Source organism: Oryza brachyantha, chromosome 12, assembly GCF_000231095.2.
Source record: "Oryza brachyantha chromosome 12, ObraRS2, whole genome shotgun sequence".
NCBI lineage: Eukaryota > Viridiplantae > Streptophyta > Magnoliopsida > Poales > Poaceae > Oryza > Oryza brachyantha.
Genome location: NC_023174.2, coordinates 9,529,458 through 9,542,670, shown reverse-complemented (window position 1 = coordinate 9,542,670; position 13,213 = coordinate 9,529,458). Strand labels below are relative to the sequence as shown.

Below are 13,213 nucleotides of genomic sequence, written 5' to 3'. Positions count from 1 at the left end.
ACGGCAGTCATTTTCCAAATATCACCTTCCCCCGAAAACCAGCAACGATCAACATGCAATTATTTTGATGTATACATTCTGCTACCTCACGCTCTGTTGCCCTTTTTGGCTAATTCAGGATTTTAGTATATCATTGCTACTGGAACCGACTCCGGTGTATTTTACTAATGGTAGAATTTAATTCATATCTGTTTTTATCCGACGGCTGTAATAAAATTATATTACCAATAATATTAGATGTAGTAGAAATTTGAATGGGTAATATCGTCCTTTTTATTGTGATCTTTATTGAAAAAACAAAATTAGAAATACTACTAATCAAGCAATTAACAAAGTGCAAAATACCCTTTTCTATTGATAGTATAATACTATCAGTAAAATGCACCGAAAAATGGTCCTGCTGATAGTTTCAGTGTCGACATGTGCACGTCGACATGTGCACGATTGTTCTTGGATTTTGTTACCAGTCAAACAGACCCTATTTTTCTGCTTTTTAGATTTAGGCCCTATTTCACTACAGGAACTCTAGGCTTCTGTATGACGATAACAGTCTGTTTCCTGTCACTGCCTGCCTGCAGTGACGAAATAGCTGTCGTCACAAAAGGTGGGTCACTAACCATTTTTTGTGACCACCAGAGGACATCGTCATTGATAAAGTGACGATAGTTCTCCTGTCATTGATGAATGACGAGACAAATTCATCATAACAAAGTGAACCGAATAACGCCACATGTATGATAACTAGATGACAAGGCGGGTGATGTGGCAAATGACGTGGCAATTCACATTCGGCCCATATAGCATGGGCTTTTTTATTTACAATTAGAATCAGGCCAAATGGCCCAAATATTTTTTTGACCCAGCTACAAATTTGCTTTTACATTTTTTTTTCATTATAGCCCAATAGTACAATTCTAGCCCATATTATGGGCCAGGCCAATTAAAAAGAAATCACAGAATATAAACCAAAACCAATTGCATAATTATATTATAATCACATTCCAGGCATAATTAATTTTCCGGCACATACAAAAGCATGTTTCAGAATACAGTATCCAATATGTTCCTATAAAAAACACAAAACATGAATAAAAATGATCCATCCACCATCCAACTACACAGGTCCCAGCCGACTACAAAAATCCTGGGTTCGAGCAATGTCACGCCTGGAGTTTTATCCCAAGCCTAAATTTGTAAAAGAAATCCGTAAATAATAATTGGCTTAATTAACTCAGGAAAAATCCCTCTAAAAGAACTTAATTTAATTAAATCGAGGTTCGCAAATCGACCAACTGGATTTAAACTCAAATTGCAGAAGTATAAAATTTGGTCAAACAAATTAATATAAAACTCGGCAAAAGTGGGGCTTTCCTTTTTCCCTCCTTCTCCCCTTCCTTCTCAAATTGGGCCGAAGTCCAGTTTTCGTCCCCTTTCTTTTCTTTTTCCTTTTTCTTTTTCCTCTCCTCCTTCCCGGGCCGGCCCAGCCGAGCCGGCCCACCTCTCCCTCCAAGCCGGCCCAGCCGAGCCGGCCTCGCCCGCGCGCGCCTCCCCTCCGCCTGGGCCGCTGGCCGCCGGCCCAGCTCGCTCGTCCGCGCCCGCGAAGTCTGCCGCCACCTCCCTCCTCCCTCGCGCCACTGACAGGCGGGGCCTGCCTGTCAGCGACCGCGCCTGCGCCCGCGACGGCCGAGTCCGAGCCCGCGCCGCGCCGCCGCCGACTCCCACTCCTCCGCCGCAACCGCCGCCGCCGAGTCCTTGCCGCGCCCGACTCGGTCTCCAACCACCGCCTCCGCCCTAGCCGGCCTCCCCGCGCTATAAATCCCCACCGCCGCCGCGTCGTCGCCCACTTTTCCATCTCCGCCCGAAGCTCCCGCCGCCGCCGCGCTGTCCTCCTTCGCCGCCGATCGATCTCGCGTCTCGCCGCCGGTCGCCACCGTGGAGCGCCGTCACCACCTCTGCCCCGCCGTCGCCGACTGGTTGCCACCCCTGTCGTCGTCGGTGGGCATCCCCAGCGCCCTCGCTTCCTCTCGCCACCCGTTCGCCGCCGCACCCGGTCTCACCACCGCCACCCCCGATCCCATCGCCCGGTCGTCGCCGTCCGCGCCGTCGGACGTCGCCACCTGTCCCGCCTCCTCCCCGACCCTCTGCCGCGTTCGCCTTCGCCGGTGAGCGTCCCCACCTCCCTCCTCCTCTCCTTTGTCCTCGCCGTCACCGCCGGGCCACTCGCGCCGTTGCCGGGCGTCGTGCGCCACCTCCCCACCGTCGCTGCGTTTTCCTCGTCGCCGCCATCACCACGCGGTCGCCGTGCCACCGCTGCCGGCACCCATTGCCACCTCTCGCCGCCGAGCGTGCGTCGCGCGCTCGTCGCCGTCGTGTTGGCCGGCCACCGCTCCCCCTCTCGGCCGCGCCCTTGCGCCGCCGATTCATGCGTGGTCATTGCCGCGTCGCCGTCGTCGTGGCACCGCCGCCGTCCGCTAGCGCCGACGTCGCACCACCGTCCCTCGGCCACCGCCGCGCTGCCTGAGCCGACCGCCGCCGGCCGCGCTCTCCATTCCCCTCTCTGTTTCCCTCTCCCTGGCCGGACGAGCCCACTGGCCAGCCGGCTCTCCTCCCTCTCTCCTCCCGTGGGGCCCAGCCGTCAGCCTCTTCTCTCCTCTCTCTCCCATCGATAGGTGGCCCCCACCCATCAGCGCCGCCTCCTCTCTCCTCGCTGACGTCAGCAGCCCCATTAATTGCGTAATAATTGATTTAGGACTTTTCTGTTTAGTTTAAAAACCTAGAAAACTTCTAAAATTCATAATTAATTCATCTAGTCTCCGTTTAGGTCCATTCAAATTTCATTAAATTCATAAAATTGTCATGAATCCATTAAAAATACTTTCTTTTGCTATTTCAGTAGAGGTTATGCCTGTTTTATTTATTTTTATGCTTTGTCGCTTAGATTCGGACCCCGCCGAAGAGCCGGTTTACTTCGAGATCGTCGCTGAAGTACCCCAGGGGCCAGAGCAAGGCAAGTGGCACTCATCTTTGATCATATTGAACCCATTATTACAAATTCCCTGCTTTGTTTATTCAAACCTGCATTGTTTTAATTAAAGTATTTACTGTATTTATTTTCTTCGGGTAAACCTTATTATTATGCCGTTGATTATCCAACTTTATCTATGCTAGACCAGGGGTAACTTGATTAGAGTTAGGCCTAGGCTGATGCTTAGCCGTGCTTAGAACAAGTAGCTCGTGGGATCACATTTAATCATGCTTAGTTCTGAATAGCTGTAATAATGATTCATTACCCGGTTTGGGTTAATGTCAACGAAAATATTGATAATGGTGGGCTGTGGGTGCATGGTTTTGAGAGTCGCACCCATGGCAATTAAGGACCGGTTCACGGGAAACCCTGGAAGTAATTAAGTGCTAACCACATGCCGAAATGGGTAAGGTGAGATTTGAAGCATGGCTTCGAACTATTTGACGTACCAAGGCGAGGGTAGGCGTGATGGAGTATATACGGGCAATCGTGGTGTAACGAAAGCCTCTGCTGCTTTCAGATCTACCAAGGCACAAGAGGAGACTACCCGACTTAGTGTAAAGGAGAGGGTGAAACCTGAAGTGCGGTGCGATTAAATAGGGAGGGTTATGTGACGGGTCCTATCACGGTCTCCTTTCTAGTATACCATGGTGGTATGTCGACGCACGTTCAAGTGTAGTGGAGTCGTGTCTTGTGGGTACAGTATAATCTATTCGAATAGCCGTGCCCACGGTTACGGGTGAAATCTCAGCTTCGCTGTGATTAGTGAACCTTTAATAACTTGAGTAAACTGGTTTTCACTCGGGACTACTGCAACGTGGTGTAACGTTGAGTAGTGATTGGGCCTGTTGCAACGTGGTGTAACGTTAGACAATGTTGTGGTATTTTACAACTGTTATTTACTTATCCTTTAATGTATTCCATTATCTTTATTCATTTCAATCTCTGTTATTTGTTTAACTACTGCTTTACTGTAACTAACACTAGCCTGTCCTTGATGATCCCTATGCATCATTTATTCCCCTCTTTTCCGTGTTCTTGTTGAGTACGGTGGTTTGTACTCAGCCTTGCTTAATTTTTTCCCCCACCAGAGAAAGTGCCAGAGTTTCTATCAGAAGGTTGTTCCCAAGGTTGAAGTGAGGTTCAGTCCGCCGTCGAGAATGCCTGTGGTGTGGAGCCGTCATCGCCAGCTGAAGCTGAAGATTAGATGGTTTAGTTTGTTTTCTCTTTCCGCTGCATTTCGATACATAATTGTTTTTATTTATTTTTATGTCGTGAAACTGTATATTATTTTGTAATAGTGTGTACTCGGGCTGATTCCTGGACCGAGATTTAATACATACTATTGTTCAGAAATTGGTGTAAATTTCTGGGCGTGACAAGCAACCAACGCAAAAAAATTCCAGCCACCAAAAGTGCCAACCTGCAAGTAACCAGTAGCTTGCACCAAGTTCGAGCAGCCACATACACCACCAAGTTCCATAGCACCAAAAGCGATCACAACCTTGATATTCAACTGCACAAACAGCAGTCATCAAATTCCAAGCTCAGCCACCTCATTCCTGCCATCAAAAAGTGCATATTTTCAGTTGATGGTGAATAAAAAGCCCATTTTGTTTGGGCTTTGGCTTGGAGGCAAGCAATTGAACAAATAGTGTTTAGAGAGTAATTATACATATGCTTAATTCCCGGCCGTCAGTGGCTGCCTAAAGAAAAAAAAAAGGTATTTTGTCCACACTCTTTACAGTATATGTACACTCAGCTATACATATGCTTAATGCCGTATATAGATTATATTTACACATTTTTACAGTATATGATGTTGAGCATCTAAACTATTACTAATATAACTTGTCAAATAACAAATGTCACTGCAGAATTTGGTCAAGTAGCACGTCCTCATATTTATCTATCACTGAAAATTTTGTCTATCAATTTTGTCATGTAACAGCAAAAAAGAAAAGGAAACATACGGTCTTTACCTTGTTATTACCCGAACCATTTGACAAACTGCACACGCAGCTCGCCGGCCTCGCTAGCTCTGGTGCTCCCAGCCTCAAACCCCAACCCTCCGCAACCTCTGTGTGCAGCTGAGCAGGAAGCAAGATGCTGTCATACATAATAGAACTAGCTATGCCAAATTGCATCAATTAGCAAGGAAACAAACAAGCAAGCCAACATAAGTTTGCTGCAAATCAAATCCTCGCTACCTCGCTGACGTTGGCTGGCTGCGGCTGGGGAAGTGGTGAGCGGGGACACCGGGATTGCGGCACTGCGCCTGCTCTTCTCGCCGTCGCTGCCTCGTCGGTGGCAGGCCGCTGGCCCTGCCCGAGTCCCGATGCCCGATGCATTCCCAGCTTGCCCTGTCCATAGGCCACACGCAGCCGCCTCGCCCACCGCCTGGCCGGGCACTGGCTGAAGCTCGTAGTCACTGCTGACGCTGACCCACCGCCCTACCATAGTGCCGCGCGCCCGCGCCCGCGCCTCCGCCCGGCACCTCGCCGCCTCAGTCCTCGGCTTCTCGCCGTCGCACCGCAGCCGTGAACCGACCGCTGGCCTCCCTCCTCAGCTTCCTCCGCCGCCGACTCCTCGACACTCACCTCCTTGGACCTTTGCCGCTCACCGGCTCGGCCGCTCGGAGCCTCGACCTAGGGGCGGTGTTGGTTGGCGGTGGAGGAGATGGGGGTGCCGTGGGCGGAGGTGGAGGAGATGGTGGCGACGGCGGCCGGTGGAGGTGGAGGAAGAGATGGGGGCGGTCGAGGGAGGCGGAGGAGATGGTGGCGGCGGTAGCCAGCGCAGGTGGAGGAGGAGATGGGGGCTGATCTAGGGTTTTTTTTGGGTTGGCGGGCTGGCGGCAAAGGGAGGAGCAGATAGAGGGGAGGGGGAAAAGGTTTTTGTACCAGGCTAGGGTTAGGGTTGCTATCCGAGCCATTGGATCGGCGATGGACGGCCAGAAATATTTGGGCCATTTGGGCCTAAAGAGGCCATCTCTGATTAATATTTTCTTTATCCTATTTTATTGCACCATTGTTAAGTAACACACAATAATAATCATCTTATATATCCCAATACATTTTTATATGTAATGTACTATGTATAAGTTGTCTCCTAGTAGTTTCAAGAATTTTGGAGTTGATTTACTATTTTCTATATGTTAAATGAATTTCTACATGATTATCAAATTTAATTCTAAATTGAACTACGTATGCGTCTAAGAAGATATAAGAAAATACGGAAACTTTATAGTTAGACTTGTATGTTCAATTATAAACCATTTCCTCGATATAGATGTTAAATTAAATTGTCTTGTAGCGACAATTCAAACTCCTATCTCTAAATTAACACATAATAATTACAATAATATCTAAATTTGGTCAGAAAATTATACAAAGTCAGATGACACCATATTTTTGGTCAATAAGCTTGCCATAAAAAATATATTGTTTTAATCAAGTGGGAACATATATTGTTCACAAATAGATACATTTGGTTTGAGTTATAAGAAACTATAGTAAAGATGTATCAATTTGTGAAGAATGTATGGTCCCATGTTATTAAAACCAACTAAGTTTTTTATGAAAAGCTTAGGGACCAAAAATTTGTTGTCATGTCAGTTTGTAGAATTTTCAGACCAAATTTATGTATTATTGTAATTATTATGTGGTAATTTGGGAATAGAAAATTGAATTGTCCATAGAATATAATTTTATTTTCCATATTTCTCTAGGAAATAGGCTATAATGGAACATATGATCATAAATACTATTTTTTTTGAAATTTTCTATACATCATATGTATTTCTATACATTAAATGAATTTCTACACGGTTATCCAAATTAATTTAAAATTGAACTACGTGTGCATCTTATAAGATAAAAAAAATTGCAAAAAAATATATTTAGGCTTATGTGTTCCATTCTAGCCTACATCTAGAGATAGATGAAAAATTAAAATGTCTTATAAGGACAATTCAATTTTCTATCCCTAAATTACCACATAATAATTACAGTAATATCTATATTTGGTCAGAAAATTATGCAAAATAACATGACACCATATTTTTGGTCCACAAGTTTTCCATAAGAAATTTAAATGGTTTTAATGAGATGAGATCATACATTGTTCACAAATTGATATATCTCACATGTAGTTTCTTATAACTGAAGACAAATGTATCTATTTGTGAACAATGTATGGTCTCAGGTTATTAAAACCATTTAAATTTTTTATGGCAAGCTTACGAACCAAAAATATGGTGTCATGTCATTTTTCATAATTTTCTGACCAAATATACATATTGTTATAATTATTATATGTTTATTTGGGGATAGAAAATTGAATTGTACTTACAAGACAATTTAATTTTTCATCTTTCTCAAGGACATGGCTATAATGTAACATATGAGCCTAAATATTATTTTTCTGTAATTTTTGGTATTTTATTAGATGCACTTGTAGTTCAATTTTGAATTAATTTCCGTAATCATGTAGAAATTCATTTAACATATAGAAAATAGGAAATCAACTCCAAAATTCTTGAAACTTATAACAAACAACTTATACGTAGTCTATTACATATAAAAAAGAAAATGATATATATAAGATAATTATCTTATGTGTTATTCATATAATGATGCAATAACTATAAAAACAAGAGAGGGAGGACAATTAAACTTCCTTTGGACTGAAACCAACCAAGGAGAAGGGAGGGGAGTTAGGCTCTAGTGACCAGGCCGAAAGAGGGGAGAGGGAGAGAGTTGCTGGGTTGAAAATGGCCCAAAGCAATAGGAGAGTTTTAAAACATTTTAGATTTAATTTAAACACTGGAATGATGTTTTATTTATTAAGAATACTTTACGTACTCAAATAATTCCCAGAAAAATTTAGAAAATAGATGAGCACACAAGGTATTTAATAAAATTTTATCTTGACTATTTTCATGTTGAAAATTTTCCATAAATTTTAACCTATCCTTGCTTTTGAATTTTAAACTTATTCTAAAGAAAATATTAAACAAATAAATTGTTAATTGATATTTTCTAGGTCTTGACATATAAATTTTATAAATATTATATGATATTATCATTTTATAAATTTCTGGTTATTTACAAAAAATAAATCCAACCATAATTGACTTTCGAAATATATATTTTTCGTATTTAGTTTACTTGTTAATACTTTTAACCTTTAGTATAAACATCATATTTTATGTTCTAAATATTATATTTGTAAACCATGACGAAATTGCTATAACAAATTAAATAGTTTCTTGTAGTGAATGTAGTGTAACAAGATATTTTTTGTTTTAAAAAAATTAATACTTCTATATTTTATGACGATCCACTATTATGATCGTGCTATCGTCATAGAGCCCATGCAGAGTATACCATGACGATGATTATGACAGAGATACAATTTGATCATAAAACAGATTTATCCTGTGAACAGTCGTCATAAATAGCCTCTGTTTATGACAGATATGTGTTCTGTCATCAGGTAATCGTCATAAAAGTCCAAATTTGTTGTAGTGTTCGTTTCACGGGAGAAGTGAAGGAATACTGTTTGTAGCAGATTTATTCCTATCAGCCACGTTCGTTTTATAGGATTGAATGGCAGGAAAAGTAAAGGATTTTTTCCTATCGTACTGGTCACAAGAAGAAAACGAAGGAAATTTTGTCTGCAGTACGACCTCATGGGAAAATTCATGGCGGGAAATGAGCGCACGCGGTTGCTAGCTCATGGCGGGAAAACTCATGGGAAAAAGTTGAGGCAGACATGCTCAACGGTTGCTAGCTAATTCAAACTTTAAAAAATAATATATTTCTTCAAGTAGCAGAATAGTTTTCCTTTGGATGGATCCGAATGCACTTTACTTTTGAATTCCTGAGGTTTGGTTTCCTGTAGGACTGAAGTGCATATGCCTTCCTCAAATATGCCTCCGTACGAGTACGCTTGCAAATTAGAGCAAATATAATAACATGCTATAAGCTAGCTAAATGCTGAGGTGAAGAAGAGAGGTGATGAGAGAGAGGAGAAGTGAACTATAAGCTTATAGCCAGCTGAGGCACAAGAACCAAGAAACTCTGTGAGATAGATAAGTAGACCTTGTATTAATGATAAAGAGCTAACTATTATATGACTAGACTAATAGAAGGCTAAAAAAACCTTATAGCCAGCAAGCTCTCTATATTATTAGCCTTGCTCTTACTTTCCTTGGTTGAAACAATTTACTTGCAAGGGTTCCAGTGTAGTGAACTGATAGATTGAGAACATTCAGGCATTTTGCTCAAATACAAAATCCACAAATTCTTAACGTTAGTTAGTTGGACGCATGGTGCTTGAGATGTCGGTTTCATAAATTTGTATCTATCAACAATGGCGCATAATTAAGTAAATAGCTGTTCTGTTCATTCCTTTGAAAGTATAAGGTTACACCAGAGGACTGTTTCAGCAGTACAATCCCATTAAAGTATGGTGTTAATGGACTTGGTCTAGGTAGGACACTAACACCATACATTCAGCGGTACAATGCATGCCAAAGCCCACTAACCCATACTAGGCCCTGTTCAGCACCACATATAACTTATGCAGCACGGTGTATTTTTTTAAAAAAATTCTAGAAAAGTTGCTTTCAAACATCATATTAATCTATTTTTAATTTTTTATAATTAATACTCCCTCCATTACATAATATAAGGCATAACCACTACTAAACCAAAGACCAAGAAAGAGTTATGACTATCTTGCATTTATGCATGCATGTAATGTGATTGGATATTTTGATAATGAAAAATATGCTAGTTAATGCATATTTGCATGCACGCCTTATATTATGGTACAAAGAAAAAAGTGGTTATGTCTTATATTATGGAATGGAGAGAATAATTAATTAATCATATACTAATCTATTATAACGTTTTCTGTGTCGGATAACTTAGCCCAACACCCACCATAACGAAAGCGGTCTTGGTCTAGGTAATAGACAATTGTATTCACGATATATCCTAGTTTTCCCTTAAAAACTTTACCTCAAAAATCTATAAAATTATAGCTCTCCCTTTTTAAAACCCAAGTTTATATTCATTGCTACGAGCATGCAAGATGTGTGCACAAGTTGGTGAATGCATGCAGCTGATGAAAGGATGCGGCCGAGCACGGGACAGTGCATAATTAAGCTGCGATGGAGCAGGGCATGCATGTGGCAGCTTGCGTACGTGATGGACGTGAGAGGCTCTGGCTGCAGGGCGGCTTTGGAATCGCAGCGCGGCTGGCTGCTAATCTGTGTTGGATCATTCCTTTTATTCCGATATACAAAATTATAACCCATGCTTAAATATTCTATAATAATAAATAAAATCATAATAAAATAATTAATAGAGAATTGCTATACGGTTGTTGATTGTTTTATTTTTTTTGTTTCAACCGAATTTACGTCCGTTCGATATGTCTCAAGATTCGTGCACCTGGACCCAATAGAGTGGAGCGGCATTATGCGGTGTGTCCATGTTCTCCTCCATTAACACAACATAGAAAAGATAAACTGAAAGACAACGATGCGTGTCATGACAAGGCTTACGATGGGCCGGGTCCAATGTGGCCTATGCGCTCCAGGCGGCCCAACCCCAACTACGCTGGAGACAGCTGGGTTGTCTACTTATCTGAGTTATATTTGAGGCGTGAGCCGAGAGAGAGGGCATCATCTTTTGTATGAACTAAACACGCACTCCTGAATCCTTCCACGTTCTTGCCCTTCCCTCACTAATTAAATCTCTCACCAGATTCCTCTCTTCTCCTCCTAACTCTCGAGTTCTTCGACCAGGAACGTGACAATCTAGCGACATGACCGCGATGGTCCTGGCGTCTCCTTCGGTGGACGTAGAGCCTGTTGCAAAGAATATACGCTAGTTATGTCGGCGAGTTAAGAATGGTTGTTCACAAGGCAGCCGTGAAGGTAATTGTACTGGTTTTGTTTTATATTTTGGACGAAATATTACGACAGCTTCTAAAAGTGCTGACTTTTGTGAGCTTGTTTTTTGACAGTAAAAAATGATTCATTTGTTACGGCTTCTAATAATACTTATTTCAGATGACTTATCGTGGTTTTGTTAATTTTGTTTGCTCCTAAATTCTATAGTTCTTTTAAATACACCTACAAATTGTTTGTTTTGTCAGATGACTTATTGATGTTTTTTTTAACAAAATCGTCCAACATAGTTTTGTGTTTTGTTTTATGTCCTTAGATTTGCAATTAATTGGTGTGTTTTATTTAGAATGCAAGCATTGTACATTGTGGAAACGGCAGAGGGTGAGCAAAATGTGAACGTAAATTTCACACTACCTCGTGAGTATAACTATTTTGTAAGTTTTTTTTTTCATTTGGTGCTCTCACTATAAAAATCCATAGTTTCATTCTCCTTTCATGCATTTGAGTATGGCACTTGTCCATACAATTCTTTGCTTAGCTCCTGTGTTTTCTAAACATTCTAAACCATAATTTTCACCCTGAACTAACCTGACCTAATTGTTCTCTGGATGGCTAGGAACCCAACATATAACATCCATGAATGGAGAAATTTTATTGCCCAATTAACATATACTTTCTCGATGGGAAACTTTTATGCCATAATAAAGTTGAGAATAACACAGTTAATTTAAGTGCTCAATAGTTCAGTCATAGGCTAGTTTTGTCAAACTTTCAGCTAGCTTGTATTTGGTCAGTACTTGAAGTTTTTATTTTAGTAGTTAGTATGATTAGTTTAAGTTCACTAAATTCTGGGTCGAAATTTCACCTAGCATGGCACTAAATTTGAACTATTAAGTATCAACAATAGTTCTACGTAATGCAGTGATCAATTCTCTATGAAATATATAATGCATGTTTTGCATATGGACCAGATTCAGTTCAGTGCTTTTGTTCATGTGTCATTTTTTTAAGAATACTAAACCATTACTCATTCTGATTTTGGTGGCCACAAATTTCACTCCGAAATTGATGTAACATGCATTTTTTTTAGAAATGCTACTACTTCCTATTTGCACTACTGCGATTGTCTTTATGATTAACAATGAAAGTATAAGGACTTGTAGTTGATTCCGCTATAGAATGGAACACACAACAACCGTATCCCAGATTCACCAGTACTTCTTGCATGATGAATGTATATATGGAAAAGTGTTTTAAACTCTTGAAGGGATATCCGCACATCCATTGTATCTTATCTAAATAGTTACCAAAAAATTTTAAAAAATCATTATGATAGACTGATACTAAATGTACAACTCTATAGACATGCAAAGTTCAAATTTGACTCCTACAATCTATAATAAAATAACAATTATAATTGTGAGTATACATATACTATTCAGAGTTTAATTTGTTATTTTTGTTATGGATCATACAAGTCATATTTTAACTTGTGCATGTTCTGTACCGATATATCTCATATAAATCTATCTTCATAATATATTTTCAATCTTTTTTAATGATTATTTGAATAGCATAATAGATGAGGGGATGTCGCCTTGAGAGTTTTAAATCCATTCTCATCTATTTAGATTTTTGTGAACTTTTTTATGAGGGTGTTATAATATTGTGCTAGTTTTTTAAAACCAAATTCTTGATATGAATATATGATAGAAAAATTGATTCTAATTAGTTACATATAATATATAACAAGGCTTCAATTTTGGTTGACCTAATGACATGGAGATGTTATTCAGAAATTAAGAGTAATATTTAACATGCAATGGTGCAATCAGTTTTAGAAAGTGTACATCTATCAATTCTTACTACTTTATTCCTTACGTATTAACTTTTGTACTATTCTATTCATCCAACTACCACATTCTTATATGACTTGTATTTTTTTTTACTTATTTCTTTTTTTAGAAAAGAGCACAATCCCATGTAATATGCGAGCGGGGAATAACTACTTACTGTTCATTAAAAATTGATCTTTGAATAAACTGTAGACATTGGAACGAACTTTCAAAGGGACTGTAGATTGCAGACCGGTTGCAAAGAAAGTGTAATTCAGGTTACCCGCAAAAGCACCCTTCACATACATTGTTGGCAGCTGTCAACAAGGGTACCAAAGTAGCTGCTACACAATCTCATTTTTTTAGCACAAAGTCCGTACTGATATAAGAGCATCTCTGAAAACCTCTTCAAATCTCACTCAACAAATA

The 13,213-nt window shown here is 40.4% G+C and overlaps 1 long non-coding RNA gene across 1 annotated transcript; it reads right to left on the bottom strand.

Moving 5' to 3' along the window:
- Positions 1-4,347: 4,347 nt before the first annotated feature.
- LOC107305426 lies at positions 4,348-5,793 on the bottom strand. Its single transcript, XR_001551581.2, has 3 exons — positions 5,236-5,793; positions 5,008-5,115; positions 4,348-4,587 (listed from the first exon to the last, which is right to left on the bottom strand). It is a non-coding gene; the product is annotated as an uncharacterized LOC107305426 (long non-coding RNA).
- Between the last annotated feature and the right edge of the window lie 7,420 nt (positions 5,794-13,213).